The sequence below is a fragment of the Falco peregrinus genome, chromosome 2, assembly GCF_023634155.1.
Source record: "Falco peregrinus isolate bFalPer1 chromosome 2, bFalPer1.pri, whole genome shotgun sequence".
NCBI lineage: Eukaryota > Metazoa > Chordata > Aves > Falconiformes > Falconidae > Falco > Falco peregrinus.
The window spans coordinates 291,099-309,299 of NC_073722.1; positions in this window are offsets into that span (position 1 = coordinate 291,099).

Here is an 18,201-nt window from a genome sequence, read left to right on the forward strand (position 1 = left end):
AAACTTTTTCTACCTGCTTTCTGGGCTGAGATCGGGAAATGCTGAATTTTGGTCTCGGCTGGTGAACAAAATGTTCCAAACATACCCCACGCACAACTCCACCGGGGAAGGTGCCAGACAGGAGTTCTCTTAGTAGTTTTCACATTGCTCCTATAGGCAGCTGAAGACAGCGGAAAAGATGTTCTACCTACTTTCTGCGCTGAGGTGGGGAACAGCTGACTTTTGGACTCGGCTGGTGACAAAATGTTTGAAACACACCCCATGCACAACTCCACCGGGGAAGGTGCCAGACAAGAGTTCTCTTGATAGTTTTTACATTGCTCTGGTAGGCAGCTTAAAGGCACCACAAAAGTTGTTCTACCTGCTTTCTGGGCTGTGATGGGGAAAAACTAAGTTTTGGACTCGGCCGGTGACAAAATGTTCCAAACACACCCCATGCACAACTCCAACGGGGAAGGTGCCAGAAAGCAGTTCTCTTGGTAGTTTTTACACTACTTGAGTAGGCATTTGAAAGACACCACAAAACTTTTTCTTCCTGCTTTCTGGGCTGAGACGGGAACCGCTGAATTTTGGACTCGGCTGGTGAACAAAATGTTCCAAACACACCCCATGCACAACTCCACCGGGGAAGGTGCCAGAAAGGAGTTCGCTTGGTACTTCTTACATTGCTCCGGTAGGCAGCTGAAAGAGACCACATAAGGTGTTCTACCTACTTTCTGGGCTGAGATGAGGAACCGCTGATTTTTGGACTCTTCTGGTGACAAAATGTTTCAAACACACCCCATGCACAACTCCACCAGCTAAGGTGTCAGAAAGGAGTTCTCTTGGTAGTTTTGACACTACCCCGGTAGGCAGCAGAAAGGCAGCACAAAACTTTTTCTACCTGCTTTCTGGGCTGAGATCGGGAAATGCTGAATTTTGGTCTCGGCTGGTGAACAAAATGTTCCAAACATAGCCCACGCACAACTCCACCGGGGAAGGTGCCAGACAGGAGTTCTCTTAGTAGTTTTCACATTGCTCCTATAGGCAGCTGAAGACAGCGGAAAAGATGTTCTACCTACTTTCTGCGCTGAGGTGGGGAACAGCTGACTTTTGGACTCGGCTGGTGACAAAATGTTTGAAACACACCCCATGCACAACTCCACCGGGGAAGGTGCCAGACAAGAGTTCTCTTGATAGTTTTTACAGTGCTCTGGTAGGCAGCTTAAAGTCACCACAAAAGTTGTTCTACCTGCTTTCTGGGCTGTGATGGGGAAAAACTAAGTTTTGGACTCGGCCGGTGACAAAATGTTCCAAACACACCCCATGCACAACTCCAACGGGGAAGGTGCCAGAAAGCAGTTCTCTTGGTAGTTTTTACACTACTTGAGTAGGCATTTGAAAGACACCACAAAACTTTTTCTTCCTGCTTTCTGGGCTGAGACGGGAACCGCTGAATTTTGGACTCGGCTGGTGAACAAAATGTTCCAAACACACCCCATGCACAACTCCACCGGGGAAGGTGCCAGACAAGAGTTCTCTTGATAGTTTTTACATTGCTCTGGTAGGCAGCTTAAAGGCACCACAAAAGTTGTTCTACCTGCTTTCTGGGCTGTGATGGGGAAAAACTAAGTTTTGGACTCGGCCGGTGACAAAATGTTCCAAACACACCCCATGCACAACTCCAACGGGGAAGGTGCCAGAAAGCAGTTCTCTTGGTAGTTTTTACACTACTTGAGTAGGCATTTGAAAGACACCACAAAACTTTTTCTTCCTGCTTTCTGGGCTGAGACGGGAACCGCTGAATTTTGGACTCGGCTGGTGAACAAAATGTTCCAAACACACCCCATGCACAACTCCACCGGGGAAGGTGCCAGAAAGGAGTTCTGTTGGTACTTCTTACATTGCTCTGGTAGGCAGCTGAAAGGCACCACATGAGGTGTTCTACATGCTTTCTGGGCTGAGATGGGGAACAGCTGAATTTTGGACTCGGCTTGTGACAAAATGTTCTAAACACACCCCATGCACAACTCCACCGGGGAAGGTGCCAGACAGGAGTTCTCTTGGTACTTTTTACATTGCTCTGGTAGGAAGCTGAAAGGCACAATAAAAGTTGTCTTTCTGCTTTCTGGGCTGAGATGGGACAAGGCGGAATTTTGGACTCGGCTGGTGACAAAATGTTACAAATACACTCCATGCACAACTCCACCGGGGAAGGTGCCAGACAGGAGTTCTGTTGGTACTTCTTACATTGCTCCGGTAGGCAGCTGAAAGAGACCACATAAGGTGTTCTACCTACTTTCTGGGCTGAGATGGGGAACCGCTGATTTTTGGACTCTTCTGGTGACAAAATGTTTCAAACACACCCCATGCACAACTCCACCAGCTAAGGTGTCAGAAAGGAGTTCTCTTGGTAGTTTTGACACTACCCCGGTAGGCAGCAGAAAGGCAGCACAAAACTTTTTCTACCTGCTTTCTGGGCTGAGATCGGGAAATGCTGAATTTTGGTCTCGGCTGGTGAACAAAATGTTCCAAACATACCCCACGCACAACTCCACCGGGGAAGGTGCCAGACAGGAGTTCTCTTAGTAGTTTTCACATTGCTCCTATAGGCAGCTGAAGACAGCGGAAAAGATGTTCTACCTACTTTCTGCGCTGAGGTGGGGAACAGCTGACTTTTGGACTCGGCTGGTGACAAAATGTTTGAAACACACCCCATGCACAACTCCACCGGGGAAGGTGCCAGACAAGAGTTCTCTTGATAGTTTTTACAGTGCTCTGGTAGGCAGCTTAAAGTCACCACAAAAGTTGTTCTACCTGCTTTCTGGGCTGTGATGGGGAAAAACTAAGTTTTGGACTCGGCCGGTGACAAAATGTTCCAAACACACCCCATGCACAACTCCAACGGGGAAGGTGCCAGAAAGCAGTTCTCTTGGTAGTTTTTACACTACTTGAGTAGGCATTTGAAAGACACCACAAAACTTTTTCTTCCTGCTTTCTGGGCTGAGACGGGAACCGCTGAATTTTGGACTCGGCTGGTGAACAAAATGTTCCAAACACACCCCATGCACAACTCCACCGGGGAAGGTGCCAGAAAGGAGTTCTGTTGGTACTTCTTACATTGCTCCGGTAGGCAGCTGAAAGAGACCACATAAGGTGTTCTACCTACTTTCTGGGCTGAGATGGGGAACCGCTGATTTTTGGACTCTTCTGGTGACAAAATGTTTCAAACACACCCCATGCACAACTCCACCAGCTAAGGTGTCAGAAAGGAGTTCTCTTGGTAGTTTTGACACTACCCCGGTAGGCAGCAGAAAGGCAGCACAAAACTTTTTCTACCTGCTTTCTGGGCTGAGATCGGGAAATGCTGAATTTTGGTCTCGGCTGGTGAACAAAATGTTCCAAACATACCCCACGCACAACTCCACCGGGGAAGGTGCCAGACAGGAGTTCTCTTAGTAGTTTTCACATTGCTCCTATAGGCAGCTGAAGACAGCGGAAAAGATGTTCTACCTACTTTCTGCGCTGAGGTGGGGAACAGCTGACTTTTGGACTCGGCTGGTGACAAAATGTTTGAAACACACCCCATGCACAACTCCACCGGGGAAGGTGCCAGACAAGAGTTCTCTTGATAGTTTTTACATTGCTCTGGTAGGCAGCTTAAAGGCACCACAAAAGTTGTTCTACCTGCTTTCTGGGCTGTGATGGGGAAAAACTAAGTTTTGGACTCGGCCGGTGACAAAATGTTCCAAACACACCCCATGCACAACTCCAACGGGGAAGGTGCCAGAAAGCAGTTCTCTTGGTAGTTTTTACACTACTTGAGTAGGCATTTGAAAGACACCACAAAACTTTTTCTTCCTGCTTTCTGGGCTGAGACGGGAACCGCTGAATTTTGGACTCGGCTGGTGAACAAAATGTTCCAAACACACCCCATGCACAACTCCACCGGGGAAGGTGCCAGAAAGGAGTTTGCTTGGTACTTCTTACATTGCTCCGGTAGGCAGCTGAAAGAGACCACATAAGGTGTTCTACCTACTTTCTGGGCTGAGATGAGGAACCGCTGATTTTTGGACTCTTCTGGTGACAAAATGTTTCAAACACACCCCATGCACAACTCCACCAGCTAAGGTGTCAGAAAGGAGTTCTCTTGGTAGTTTTGACACTACCCCGGTAGGCAGCAGAAAGGCAGCACAAAACTTTTTCTACCTGCTTTCTGGGCTGAGATCGGGAAATGCTGAATTTTGGTCTCGGCTGGTGAACAAAATGTTCCAAACATAGCCCACGCACAACTCCACCGGGGAAGGTGCCAGACAGGAGTTCTCTTAGTAGTTTTCACATTGCTCCTATAGGCAGCTGAAGACAGCGGAAAAGATGTTCTACCTACTTTCTGCGCTGAGGTGGGGAACAGCTGACTTTTGGACTCGGCTGGTGACAAAATGTTTGAAACACACCCCATGCACAACTCCACCGGGGAAGGTGCCAGACAAGAGTTCTCTTGATAGTTTTTACAGTGCTCTGGTAGGCAGCTTAAAGTCACCACAAAAGTTGTTCTACCTGCTTTCTGGGCTGTGATGGGGAAAAACTAAGTTTTGGACTCGGCCGGTGACAAAATGTTCCAAACACACCCCATGCACAACTCCAACGGGGAAGGTGCCAGAAAGCAGTTCTCTTGGTAGTTTTTACACTACTTGAGTAGGCATTTGAAAGACACCACAAAACTTTTTCTTCCTGCTTTCTGGGCTGAGACGGGAACCGCTGAATTTTGGACTCGGCTGGTGAACAAAATGTTCCAAACACACCCCATGCACAACTCCACCGGGGAAGGTGCCAGAAAGGAGTTCTGTTGGTACTTCTTACATTGCTCTGGTAGGCAGCTGAAAGGCACCACATGAGGTGTTCTACATGCTTTCTGGGCTGAGATGGGGAACAGCTGAATTTTGGACTCGGCTTGTGACAAAATGTTCTAAACACACCCCATGCACAACTCCACCGGGGAAGGTGCCAGACAGGAGTTCTCTTGGTACTTTTTACATTGCTCTGGTAGGAAGCTGAAAGGCACAATAAAAGTTGTCTTTCTGCTTTCTGGGCTGAGATGGGACAAGGCGGAATTTTGGACTCGGCTGGTGACAAAATGTTACAAATACACTCCATGCACAACTCCACCGGGGAAGGTGCCAGACAGGAGTTCTGTTGGTACTTCTTACATTGCTCCGGTAGGCAGCTGAAAGAGACCACATAAGGTGTTCTACCTACTTTCTGGGCTGAGATGGGGAACCGCTGATTTTTGGACTCTTCTGGTGACAAAATGTTTCAAACACACCCCATGCACAACTCCACCAGCTAAGGTGTCAGAAAGGAGTTCTCTTGGTAGTTTTGACACTACCCCGGTAGGCAGCAGAAAGGCAGCACAAAACTTTTTCTACCTGCTTTCTGGGCTGAGATCGGGAAATGCTGAATTTTGGTCTCGGCTGGTGAACAAAATGTTCCAAACATAGCCCACGCACAACTCCACCGGGGAAGGTGCCAGACAGGAGTTCTCTTAGTAGTTTTCACATTGCTCCTATAGGCAGCTGAAGACAGCGGAAAAGATGTTCTACCTACTTTCTGCGCTGAGGTGGGGAACAGCTGACTTTTGGACTCGGCTGGTGACAAAATGTTTGAAACACACCCCATGCACAATTCCACCGGGGAAGGTGCCAGACAAGAGTTCTCTTGATAGTTTTTACATTGCTCTGGTAGGCAGCTTAAAGGCACCACAAAAGTTGTTCTACCTGCTTTCTGGGCTGTGATGGGGAAAAACTAAGTTTTGGACTCGGCCGGTGACAAAATGTTCCAAACACACCCCATGCACAACTCCAACGGGGAAGGTGCCAGAAAGCAGTTCTCTTGGTAGTTTTTACACTACTTGAGTAGGCATTTGAAAGACACCACAAAACTTTTTCTTCCTGCTTTCTGGGCTGAGACGGGAACCGCTGAATTTTGGACTCGGCTGGTGAACAAAATGTTCCAAACACACCCCATGCACAACTCCAACGGGGAAGGTGCCAGAAAGCAGTTCTCTTGGTAGTTTTTACACTACTTGAGTAGGCATTTGAAAGACACCACAAAACTTTTTCTTCCTGCTTTCTGGGCTGAGACGGGAACCGCTGAATTTTGGACTCGGCTGGTGAACAAAATGTTCCAAACACACCCCATGCACAACTCCACCGGGGAAGGTGCCAGAAAGGAGTTCTGTTGGTACTTCTTACATTGCTCTGGTAGGCAGCTGAAAGGCACCACATGAGGTGTTCTACATGCTTTCTGGGCTGAGATGGGGAACAGCTGAATTTTGGACTCGGCTTGTGACAAAATGTTCTAAACACACCCCATGCACAACTCCACCGGGGAAGGTGCCAGACAGGAGTTCTCTTGGTACTTTTTACATTGCTCTGGTAGGCAGCTGAAAGGCACAATAAAAGTTGTCTTTCTGCTTTCTGGGCTGAGATGGGACAAGGCGGAATTTTGGACTCGGCTGGTGACAAAATGTTACAAATACACTCCATGCACAACTCCACCGGGGAAGGTGCCAGACAGGAGTTCTGTTGGTACTTCTTACATTGCTCCGGTAGGCAGCTGAAAGAGACCACATAAGGTGTTCTACCTACTTTCTGGGCTGAGATGGGGAACCGCTGATTTTTGGACTCTTCTGGTGACAAAATGTTTCAAACACACCCCATGCACAACTCCACCAGCTAAGGTGTCAGAAAGGAGTTCTCTTGGTAGTTTTGACACTACCCCGGTAGGCAGCAGAAAGGCAGCACAAAACTTTTTCTACCTGCTTTCTGGGCTGAGATCGGGAAATGCTGAATTTTGGTCTCGGCTGGTGAACAAAATGTTCCAAACATAGCCCACGCACAACTCCACCGGGGAAGGTGCCAGACAGGAGTTCTCTTAGTAGTTTTCACATTGCTCCTATAGGCAGCTGAAGACAGCGGAAAAGATGTTCTACCTACTTTCTGCGCTGAGGTGGGGAACAGCTGAATTTTGGACTCGGCTGGTGACAAAATGTTTGAAACACACCCCATGCACAACTCCACCGGGGAAGGTGCCAGACAAGAGTTCTCTTGATAGTTTTTACATTGCTCTGGTAGGCAGCTTAAAGGCACCACAAAAGTTGTTCTACCTGCTTTCTGGGCTGTGATGGGGAAAAACTAAGTTTTGGACTCGGCCGGTGACAAAATGTTCCAAACACACCCCATGCACAACTCCAACGGGGAAGGTGCCAGAAAGCAGTTCTCTTGGTAGTTTTTACACTACTTGAGTAGGCATTTGAAAGACACCACAAAACTTTTTCTTCCTGCTTTCTGGGCTGAGACGGGAACCGCTGAATTTTGGACTCGGCTGGTGAACAAAATGTTCCAAACACACCCCATGCACAACTCCACCGGGGAAGGTGCCAGAAAGGAGTTCTGTTGGTACTTCTTACATTGCTCTGGTAGGCAGCTGAAAGGCACCACATGAGGTGTTCTACATGCTTTCTGGGCTGAGATGGGGAACAGCTGAATTTTGGACTCGGCTTGTGACAAAATGTTCTAAACACACCCCATGCACAACTCCACCGGGGAAGGTGCCAGACAGGAGTTCTCTTGGTACTTTTTACATTGCTCTGGTAGGCAGCTGAAAGGCACAATAAAAGTTGTCTTTCTGCTTTCTGGGCTGAGATGGGACAAGGCGGAATTTTGGACTCGGCTGGTGACAAAATGTTACAAATACACTCCATGCACAACTCCACCGGGGAAGGTGCCAGACAGGAGTTCTGTTGGTACTTCTTACATTGCTCCGGTAGGCAGCTGAAAGAGACCACATAAGGTGTTCTACCTACTTTCTGGGCTGAGATGGGGAACCGCTGATTTTTGGACTCTTCTGGTGACAAAATGTTTCAAACACACCCCATGCACAACTCCACCAGCTAAGGTGTCAGAAAGGAGTTCTCTTGGTAGTTTTGACACTACCCCGGTAGGCAGCAGAAAGGCAGCACAAAACTTTTTCTACCTGCTTTCTGGGCTGAGATCGGGAAATGCTGAATTTTGGTCTCGGCTGGTGAACAAAATGTTCCAAACATAGCCCACGCACAACTCCACCGGGGAAGGTGCCAGACAGGAGTTCTCTTAGTAGTTTTCACATTGCTCCTATAGGCAGCTGAAGACAGCGGAAAAGATGTTCTACCTACTTTCTGCGCTGAGGTGGGGAACAGCTGACTTTTGGACTCGGCTGGTGACAAAATGTTTGAAACACACCCCATGCACAACTCCACCGGGGAAGGTGCCAGACAAGAGTTCTCTTGATAGTTTTTACAGTGCTCTGGTAGGCAGCTTAAAGGCACCACAAAAGTTGTTCTACCTGCTTTCTGGGCTGTGATGGGGAAAAACTAAGTTTTGGACTCGGCCGGTGACAAAATGTTCCAAACACACCCCATGCACAACTCCAACGGGGAAGGTGCCAGAAAGCAGTTCTCTTGGTAGTTTTTACACTACTTGAGTAGGCATTTGAAAGACACCACAAAACTTTTTCTTCCTGCTTTCTGGGCTGAGACGGGAACCGCTGAATTTTGGACTCGGCTGGTGAACAAAATGTTCCAAACACACCCCATGCACAACTCCACCGGGGAAGGTGCCAGAAAGGAGTTCGCTTGGTACTTCTTACATTGCTCCGGTAGGCAGCTGAAAGAGACCACATAAGGTGTTCTACCTACTTTCTGGGCTGAGATGGGGAACCGCTGATTTTTGGACTCTTCTGGTGACAAAATGTTTCAAACACACCCCATGCACAACTCCACCAGCTAAGGTGTCAGAAAGGAGTTCTCTTGGTAGTTTTGACACTACCCCGGTAGGCAGCAGAAAGGCAGCACAAAACTTTTTCTACCTGCTTTCTGGGCTGAGATCGGGAAATGCTGAATTTTGGTCTCGGCTGGTGAACAAAATGTTCCAAACATAGCCCACGCACAACTCCACCGGGGAAGGTGCCAGACAGGAGTTCTCTTAGTAGTTTTCACATTGCTCCTATAGGCAGCTGAAGACAGCGGAAAAGATGTTCTACCTACTTTCTGCGCTGAGGTGGGGAACAGCTGACTTTTGGACTCGGCTGGTGACAAAATGTTTGAAACACACCCCATGCACAACTCCACCGGGGAAGGTGCCAGACAAGAGTTCTCTTGATAGTTTTTACATTGCTCTGGTAGGCAGCTTAAAGGCACCACAAAAGTTGTTCTACCTGCTTTCTGGGCTGTGATGGGGAAAAACTAAGTTTTGGACTCGGCCGGTGACAAAATGTTCCAAACACACCCCATGCACAACTCCAACGGGGAAGGTGCCAGAAAGCAGTTCTCTTGGTAGTTTTTACACTACTTGAGTAGGCATTTGAAAGACACCACAAAACTTTTTCTTCCTGCTTTCTGGGCTGAGACGGGAACCGCTGAATTTTGGACTCGGCTGGTGAACAAAATGTTCCAAACACACCCCATGCACAACTCCAACGGGGAAGGTGCCAGAAAGCAGTTCTCTTGGTAGTTTTTACACTACTTGAGTAGGCATTTGAAAGACACCACAAAACTTTTTCTTCCTGCTTTCTGGGCTGAGACGGGAACCGCTGAATTTTGGACTCGGCTGGTGAACAAAATGTTCCAAACACACCCCATGCACAACTCCACCGGGGAAGGTGCCAGAAAGGAGTTCTGTTGGTACTTCTTACATTGCTCTGGTAGGCAGCTGAAAGGCACCACATGAGGTGTTCTACATGCTTTCTGGGCTGAGATGGGGAACAGCTGAATTTTGGACTCGGCTTGTGACAAAATGTTCTAAACACACCCCATGCACAACTCCACCGGGGAAGGTGCCAGACAGGAGTTCTCTTGGTACTTTTTACATTGCTCTGGTAGGCAGCTGAAAGGCACAATAAAAGTTGTCTTTCTGCTTTCTGGGCTGAGATGGGACAAGGCGGAATTTTGGACTCGGCTGGTGAACAAAATGTTACAAATACACTCCATGCACAACTCCACCGGGGAAGGTGCCAGAAAGGAGTTCTGTTGGTACTTCTTACATTGCTCCGGTAGGCAGCTGAAAGAGACCACATAAGGTGTTCTACCTACTTTCTGGGCTGAGATGGGGAACCGCTGATTTTTGGACTCTTCTGGTGACAAAATGTTTCAAACACACCCCATGCACAACTCCACCAGCTAAGGTGTCAGAAAGGAGTTCTCTTGGTAGTTTTGACACTACCCCGGTAGGCAGCAGAAAGGCAGCACAAAAATTTTCTACCTGCTTTCTGGGCTGAGATCGGGAAATGCTGAATTTTGGTCTCGGCTGGTGAACAAAATGTTCCAAACATACCCCACGCACAACTCCACCGGGGAAGGTGCCAGACAGGAGTTCTCTTAGTAGTTTTCACATTGCTCCTATAGGCAGCTGAAGACAGCGGAAAAGATGTTCTACCTACTTTCTGCGCTGAGGTGGGGAACAGCTGAATTTTGGACTCGGCTGGTGACAAAATATTCCAAACACACCCCATGCACAACTCCACCGGGGAAGGTGCCAGAAACGAGTTCTCTTGATAGTTTTTACACTACCCCGGTAGGCAGCAGAAAGCCACGACAATACTTTTTCTACCTGCTTTCTGGGCTGAGATCGGGAAATGCTGAATTTTGGACTCGGCTGGTGACAAAATATTCCAAACACAGCCCATGCACAACTCCACCGGGGAAGGTGCCAGAAACGAGTTCTCTTGATAGTTTTTACACTACCCCGGTAGGCAGCAGAAAGCCACGACAATACTTTTTCTACCTGCTTTCTGGGCTGAGATCGGGAAATGCTGAATTTTGGACTCGGCCGGTGACAAGATGTTCCAAACACACCCCATGCACAACTCCAACGGGGAAGGTGCCAGAAATGAGTTCTTTCGGTAGTTTTTACACTACCCCTTTAGGCAGCTGAAAGGCACCACAAAAGTTGTTCTACCTCCTTTGTGGGCTGAGATGGGGAAGCGCTGACTTTTGGACTCGGCTGGTGACAAAATGTTTGAAACACACCCCATGCACAACTCCACCAGCTAAGGTGTCAAAAAGGAGTTCTGTTGGTAGTTTTTACACTACTTGGGTAGGCATTTGAAAGACACCACAAAACTTTTTCTTCCTGCTTTCTGGGCTGAGACGGGGATGCGCTGAATTTTGGACTCGGCTGGTGAACAAAATGTTCCAAACACACCCCATGCACAACTCCACCGGGGAAGGTGCCAGACAGGAGTTCATTTGGTAGTTTTGACACTACCCCGGTAGGCAGCTGAAAGGCACCACAAAAGTTCTCCTACCTGCTTTCTGGGCTGAGATCGGGAAATGCTGGATTTTGGTCTCGGCTGATGACAAAATGTTTCAAACACACCCCATGCACAACTCCACCAGATAAGGTGTCAGAAAGGAGTTCTCTTGGTAGTTCTTATACTACCCCGGTAATCATCTGAAATGCACCATAAAAGTTGTTCTACCTGCTTTCTGCGCTGAGGTGGGGAACAGCTGAATTTTGGACTCGGCTGGTGACAAAATGTTTGAAACACACACCATGCACAACTCCACCGGGGAAGGTGCCAGACAGGAGTTCTACTGCTAGTTTTTACATTGCTCCGGTAGGCAGCTGTAAGGCACCACAAAAGTTGTTCTACCTCCTTTCTGGGCTGAGATGGAGAACAGCAGAATTTTGGACTCGGCTGGTGACAAAATGTTCTAAACACACCCCATGCACAAGTCCACTGGGGAAGGTGCCAGACAAGAGTTCTCTTGGTACTTTTTACATTGCTCCGGTAGACACCTGAAAGGGACCACATAAGGTGTTCTACCTGCTTTCTGGGCTGAGATGGGGAATCGCGGACTTTTGGAGTCGGCTGGTGACAAAATGTTCCAAACACACCCCATACACAACTCCACCGGGGAAGGTGCCAGAGAAGAGTTCTGTTGGTAGTTTTTCCACTGCCTTGGTAGGCATTTGAAAGGCACCACAAAAGTTGTTCTTCCTGCTTTCTGGGCTGAGATGTGGAACCGCTGAATTTTGGAGTCCGCCGGTGAAAAAATGTTCTAAACACACCCCATGCACAACTCCACTGGGGAAGGTGCCAGACAGGAGTTCTGTTGGTACTTCTTTCATTGCTCCGGTAGGAAGCTGAAAGGCATCACAAAAGTTCTTCCTGCTTTCTGGGCTGAGATGGTGAACCTCTGAATTTTGGAGTCTCTTTGTTACAAAATGTTCCAAACACATGCCATGCACAACTCCACCGGGGAAGGTACAGACAGGAGTTCCTTGGTACTTTTTACACTACCCCGGTAGGCAGCTGAAAGGCAACACAACAGTTGTTCTACCTGCTTTCTGGGCTCAGATCGGGAGACACTGCCTTTTGGACTCGGCTGGTGAACAAAATGTTCCAAACACAGCCCATGCACAACTCCACCGGGGAAGGTGCCAGAAATGAGTTCTTTCGGTAGTTTTTACACTACCCCTTTAGGCAGCTGAAAGGCACCACAAAAGTTGTTCTACCTGCTTTCTGGGCTGAGATGGGGAACAGCTGAATTTTGGAGTCCGCCGGTGAAAAAATGGTCTAAACACACCCCATGCACAACTCCACCGGGGAAGGTGCCAGACAGGAGTTCTGTTGGTACTTCTTACATTGCTCCGGTAGGCAGCTGAAAGAGACCACATAAGGTGTTCTACCTACTTTCTGGGCTGAGATGGGGAACCGCTGATTTTTGGACTCTTCTGGTGACAAAATGTTTCAAACACACCCCATGCACAACTCCACCAGCTAAGGTGTCAGAAAGGAGTTCTCTTGGTAGTTTTGACACTACCCCGGTAGGCAGCAGAAAGGCAGCACAAACTTTTTCTACCTGCTTTCTGGGCTGAGATCGGGAAATGCTGAATTTTGGTCTCGGCTGGTGAACAAAATGTTCCAAACATAGCCCACGCACAACTCCACCGGGGAAGGTGCCAGACAGGAGTTCTCTTAGTAGTTTTCACATTGCTCCTATAGGCAGCTGAAGACAGCGGAAAAGATGTTCTACCTACTTTCTGCGCTGAGGTGGGGAACAGCTGACTTTTGGACTCGGCTGGTGACAAAATGTTTGAAACACACCCCATGCACAACTCCACCGGGGAAGGTGCCAGACAAGAGTTCTCTTGATAGTTTTTACATTGCTCTGGTAGGCAGCTTAAAGGCACCACAAAAGTTGTTCTACCTGCTTTCTGGGCTGTGATGGGGAAAAACTAAGTTTTGGACTCGGCCGGTGACAAAATGTTCCAAACACACCCCATGCACAACTCCAACGGGGAAGGTGCCAGAAAGCAGTTCTCTTGGTAGTTTTTACACTACTTGAGTAGGCATTTGAAAGACACCACAAAACTTTTTCTTCCTGCTTTCTGGGCTGAGACGGGAACCGCTGAATTTTGGACTCGGCTGGTGAACAAAATGTTCCAAACACACCCCATGCACAACTCCACCGGGGAAGGTGCCAGAAAGGAGTTCTGTTGGTACTTCTTACATTGCTCCGGTAGGCAGCTGAAAGAGACCACATAAGGTGTTCTACCTACTTTCTGGGCTGAGATGGGGAACCGCTGATTTTTGGACTCTTCTGGTGACAAAATGTTTCAAACACACCCCATGCACAACTCCACCAGCTAAGGTGTCAGAAAGGAGTTCTCTTGGTAGTTTTGACACTACCCCGGTAGGCAGCAGAAAGGCAGCACAAAACTTTTTCTACCTGCTTTCTGGGCTGAGATCGGGAAATGCTGAATTTTGGTCTCGGCTGGTGAACAAAATGTTCCAAACATAGCCCACGCACAACTCCACCGGGGAAGGTGCCAGACAGGAGTTCTCTTAGTAGTTTTCACATTGCTCCTATAGGCAGCTGAAGACAGCGGAAAAGATGTTCTACCTACTTTCTGCGCTGAGGTGGGGAACAGCTGACTTTTGGACTCGGCTGGTGACAAAATGTTTGAAACACACCCCATGCACAACTCCACCGGGGAAGGTGCCAGACAAGAGTTCTCTTGATAGTTTTTACAGTGCTCTGGTAGGCAGCTTAAAGTCACCACAAAAGTTGTTCTACCTGCTTTCTGGGCTGTGATGGGGAAAAACTAAGTTTTGGACTCGGCCGGTGACAAAATGTTCCAAACACACCCCATGCACAACTCCAACGGGGAAGGTGCCAGAAAGCAGTTCTCTTGGTAGTTTTTACACTACTTGAGTAGGCATTTGAAAGACACCACAAAACTTTTTCTTCCTGCTTTCTGGGCTGAGACGGGAACCGCTGAATTTTGGACTCGGCTGGTGAACAAAATGTTCCAAACACACCCCATGCACAACTCCACCGGGGAAGGTGCCAGAAAGGAGTTCTGTTGGTACTTCTTACATTGCTCCGGTAGGCAGCTGAAAGAGACCACATAAGGTGTTCTACCTACTTTCTGGGCTGAGATGAGGAACCGCTGATTTTTGGACTCTTCTGGTGACAAAATGTTTCAAACACACCCCATGCACAACTCCACCAGCTAAGGTGTCAGAAAGGAGTTCTCTTGGTAGTTTTGACACTACCCCGGTAGGCAGCAGAAAGGCAGCACAAAACTTTTTCTACCTGCTTTCTGGGCTGAGATCGGGAAATGATGAATTTTGGTCTCGGCTGGTGAACAAAATGTTCCAAACATAGCCCACGCACAACTCCACCGGGGAAGGTGCCAGACAGGAGTTCTCTTAGTAGTTTTCACATTGCTCCTATAGGCAGCTGAAGACAGCGGAAAAGATGTTCTACCTACTTTCTGCGCTGAGGTGGGGAACAGCTGACTTTTGGACTCGGCTGGTGACAAAATGTTTGAAACACACCCCATGCACAACTCCACCGGGGAAGGTGCCAGACAAGAGTTCTCTTGATAGTTTTTACATTGCTCTGGTAGGCAGCTTAAAGGCACCACAAAAGTTGTTCTACCTGCTTTCTGGGCTGTGATGGGGAAAAACTAAGTTTTGGACTCGGCCGGTGACAAAATGTTCCAAACACACCCCATGCACAACTCCAACGGGGAAGGTGCCAGAAAGCAGTTCTCTTGGTAGTTTTTACACTACTTGAGTAGGCATTTGAAAGACACCACAAAACTTTTTCTTCCTGCTTTCTGGGCTGAGACGGGAACCGCTGAATTTTGGACTCGGCTGGTGAACAAAATGTTCCAAACACACCCCATGCACAACTCCACCGGGGAAGGTGCCAGAAAGGAGTTCTGTTGGTACTTCTTACATTGCTCTGGTAGGCAGCTGAAAGGCACCACATGAGGTGTTCTACATGCTTTCTGGGCTGAGATGGGGAACAGCTGAATTTTGGACTCGGCTTGTGACAAAATGTTCTAAACACACCCCATGCACAACTCCACCGGGGAAGGTGCCAGACAGGAGTTCTCTTGGTACTTTTTACATTGCTCTGGTAGGCAGCTGAAAGGCACAATAAAAGTTGTCTTTCTGCTTTCTGGGCTGAGATGGGACAAGGCGGAATTTTGGACTCGGCTGGTGACAAAATGTTACAAATACACTCCATGCACAACTCCACCGGGGAAGGTGCCAGACAGGAGTTCTGTTGGTACTTCTTACATTGCTCCGGTAGGCAGCTGAAAGAGACCACATAAGGTGTTCTACCTACTTTCTGGGCTGAGATGGGGAACCGCTGATTTTTGGACTCTTCTGGTGACAAAATGTTTCAAACACACCCCATGCACAACTCCACCAGCTAAGGTGTCAGAAAGGAGTTCTCTTGGTAGTTTTGACACTACCCCGGTAGGCAGCAGAAAGGCAGCACAAAACTTTTTCTACCTGCTTTCTGGGCTGAGATCGGGAAATGCTGAATTTTGGTCTCGGCTGGTGAACAAAATGTTCCAAACATAGCCCACGCACAACTCCACCGGGGAAGGTGCCAGACAGGAGTTCTCTTAGTAGTTTTCACATTGCTCCTATAGGCAGCTGAAGACAGCGGAAAAGATGTTCTACCTACTTTCTGCGCTGAGGTGGGGAACAGCTGACTTTTGGACTCGGCTGGTGACAAAATGTTTGAAACACACCCCATGCACAACTCCACCGGGGAAGGTGCCAGACAAGAGTTCTCTTGATAGTTTTTACAGTGCTCTGGTAGGCAGCTTAAAGTCACCACAAAAGTTGTTCTACCTGCTTTCTGGGCTGTGATGGGGAAAAACTAAGTTTTGGACTCGGCCGGTGACAAAATGTTCCAAACACACCCCATGCACAACTCCAACGGGGAAGGTGCCAGAAAGCAGTTCTCTTGGTAGTTTTTACACTACTTGAGTAGGCATTTGAAAGACACCACAAAACTTTTTCTTCCTGCTTTCTGGGCTGAGACGGGAACCGCTGAATTTTGGACTCGGCTGGTGAACAAAATGTTCCAAACACACCCCATGCACAACTCCACCGGGGAAGGTGCCAGAAAGGAGTTCGCTTGGTACTTCTTACATTGCTCTGGTAGGCAGCTGAAAGGCACCACATGAGGTGTTCTACATGCTTTCTGGGCTGAGATGGGGAACAGCTGAATTTTGGACTCGGCTTGTGACAAAATGTTCTAAACACACCCCATGCACAACTCCACCGGGGAAGGTGCCAGACAGGAGTTCTCTTGGTACTTTTTACATTGCTCTGGTAGGCAGCTGAAAGGCACAATAAAAGTTGTCTTTCTGCTTTCTGGGCTGAGATGGGACAAGGCGGAATTTTGGACTCGGCTGGTGACAAAATGTTACAAATACACTCCATGCACAACTCCACCGGGGAAGGTGCCAGACAAGAGTTCTGTTGGTACTTCTTACATTGCTCCGGTAGGCAGCTGAAAGAGACCACATAAGGTGTTCTACCTACTTTCTGGGCTGAGATGGGGAACCGCTGATTTTTGGACTCTTCTGGTGACAAAATGTTTGAAACACACCCCATGCACAACTCCACCAGCTAAGGTGTCAGAAAGGAGTTCTCTTGGTAGTTTTGACACTACCCCGGTAGGCAGCAGAAAGGCAGCACAAAACTTTTTCTACCTGCTTTCTGGGCTGAGATCGGGAAATGCTGAATTTTGGTCTCGGCTGGTGAACAAAATGTTCCAAACATAGCCCACGCACAACTCCACCGGGGAAGGTGCCAGACAGGAGTTCTCTTAGTAGTTTTCACATTGCTCCTATAGGCAGCTGAAGACAGCGGAAAAGATGTTCTACCTACTTTCTGCGCTGAGGTGGGGAACAGCTGACTTTTGGACTCGGCTGGTGACAAAATGTTTGAAACACACCCCATGCACAATTCCACCGGGGAAGGTGCCAGACAAGAGTTCTCTTGATAGTTTTTACATTGCTCTGGTAGGCAGCTTAAAGGCACCACAAAAGTTGTTCTACCTGCTTTCTGGGCTGTGATGGGGAAAAACTAAGTTTTGGACTCGGCCGGTGACAAAATGTTCCAAACACACCCCATGCACAACTCCAACGGGGAAGGTGCCAGAAAGCAGTTCTCTTGGTAGTTTTTACACTACTTGAGTAGGCATTTGAAAGACACCACAAAACTTTTTCTTCCTGCTTTCTGGGCTGAGACGGGAACCGCTGAATTTTGGACTCGGCTGGTGAACAAAATGTTCCAAACACACCCCATGCACAACTCCACCGGGGAAGGTGCCAGAAAGGAGTTCTGTTGGTACTTCTTACATTGCTCTGGTAGGCAGCTGAAAGGCACCACATGAGGTGTTCTACATGCTTTCTGGGCTGAGATGGGGAACAGCTGAATTTTGGACTCGGCTTGTGACAAAATGTTCTAAACACACCCCATGCACAACTCCACCGGGGAAGGTGCCAGACAGGAGTTCTCTTGGTACTTTTTACATTGCTCTGGTAGGCAGCTGAAAGGCACAATAAAAGTTGTCTTTCTGCTTTCTGGGCTGAGATGGGACAAGGCGGAATTTTGGACTCGGCTGGTGACAAAATGTTACAAATACACTCCATGCACAACTCCACCGGGGAAGGTGCCAGACAGGAGTTCTGTTGGTACTTCTTACATTGCTCCGGTAGGCAGCTGAAAGAGACCACATAAGGTGTTCTACCTACTTTCTGGGCTGAGATGGGGAACCGCTGATTTTTGGACTCTTCTGGTGACAAAATGTTTCAAACACACCCCATGCACAACTCCACCAGCTAAGGTGTCAGA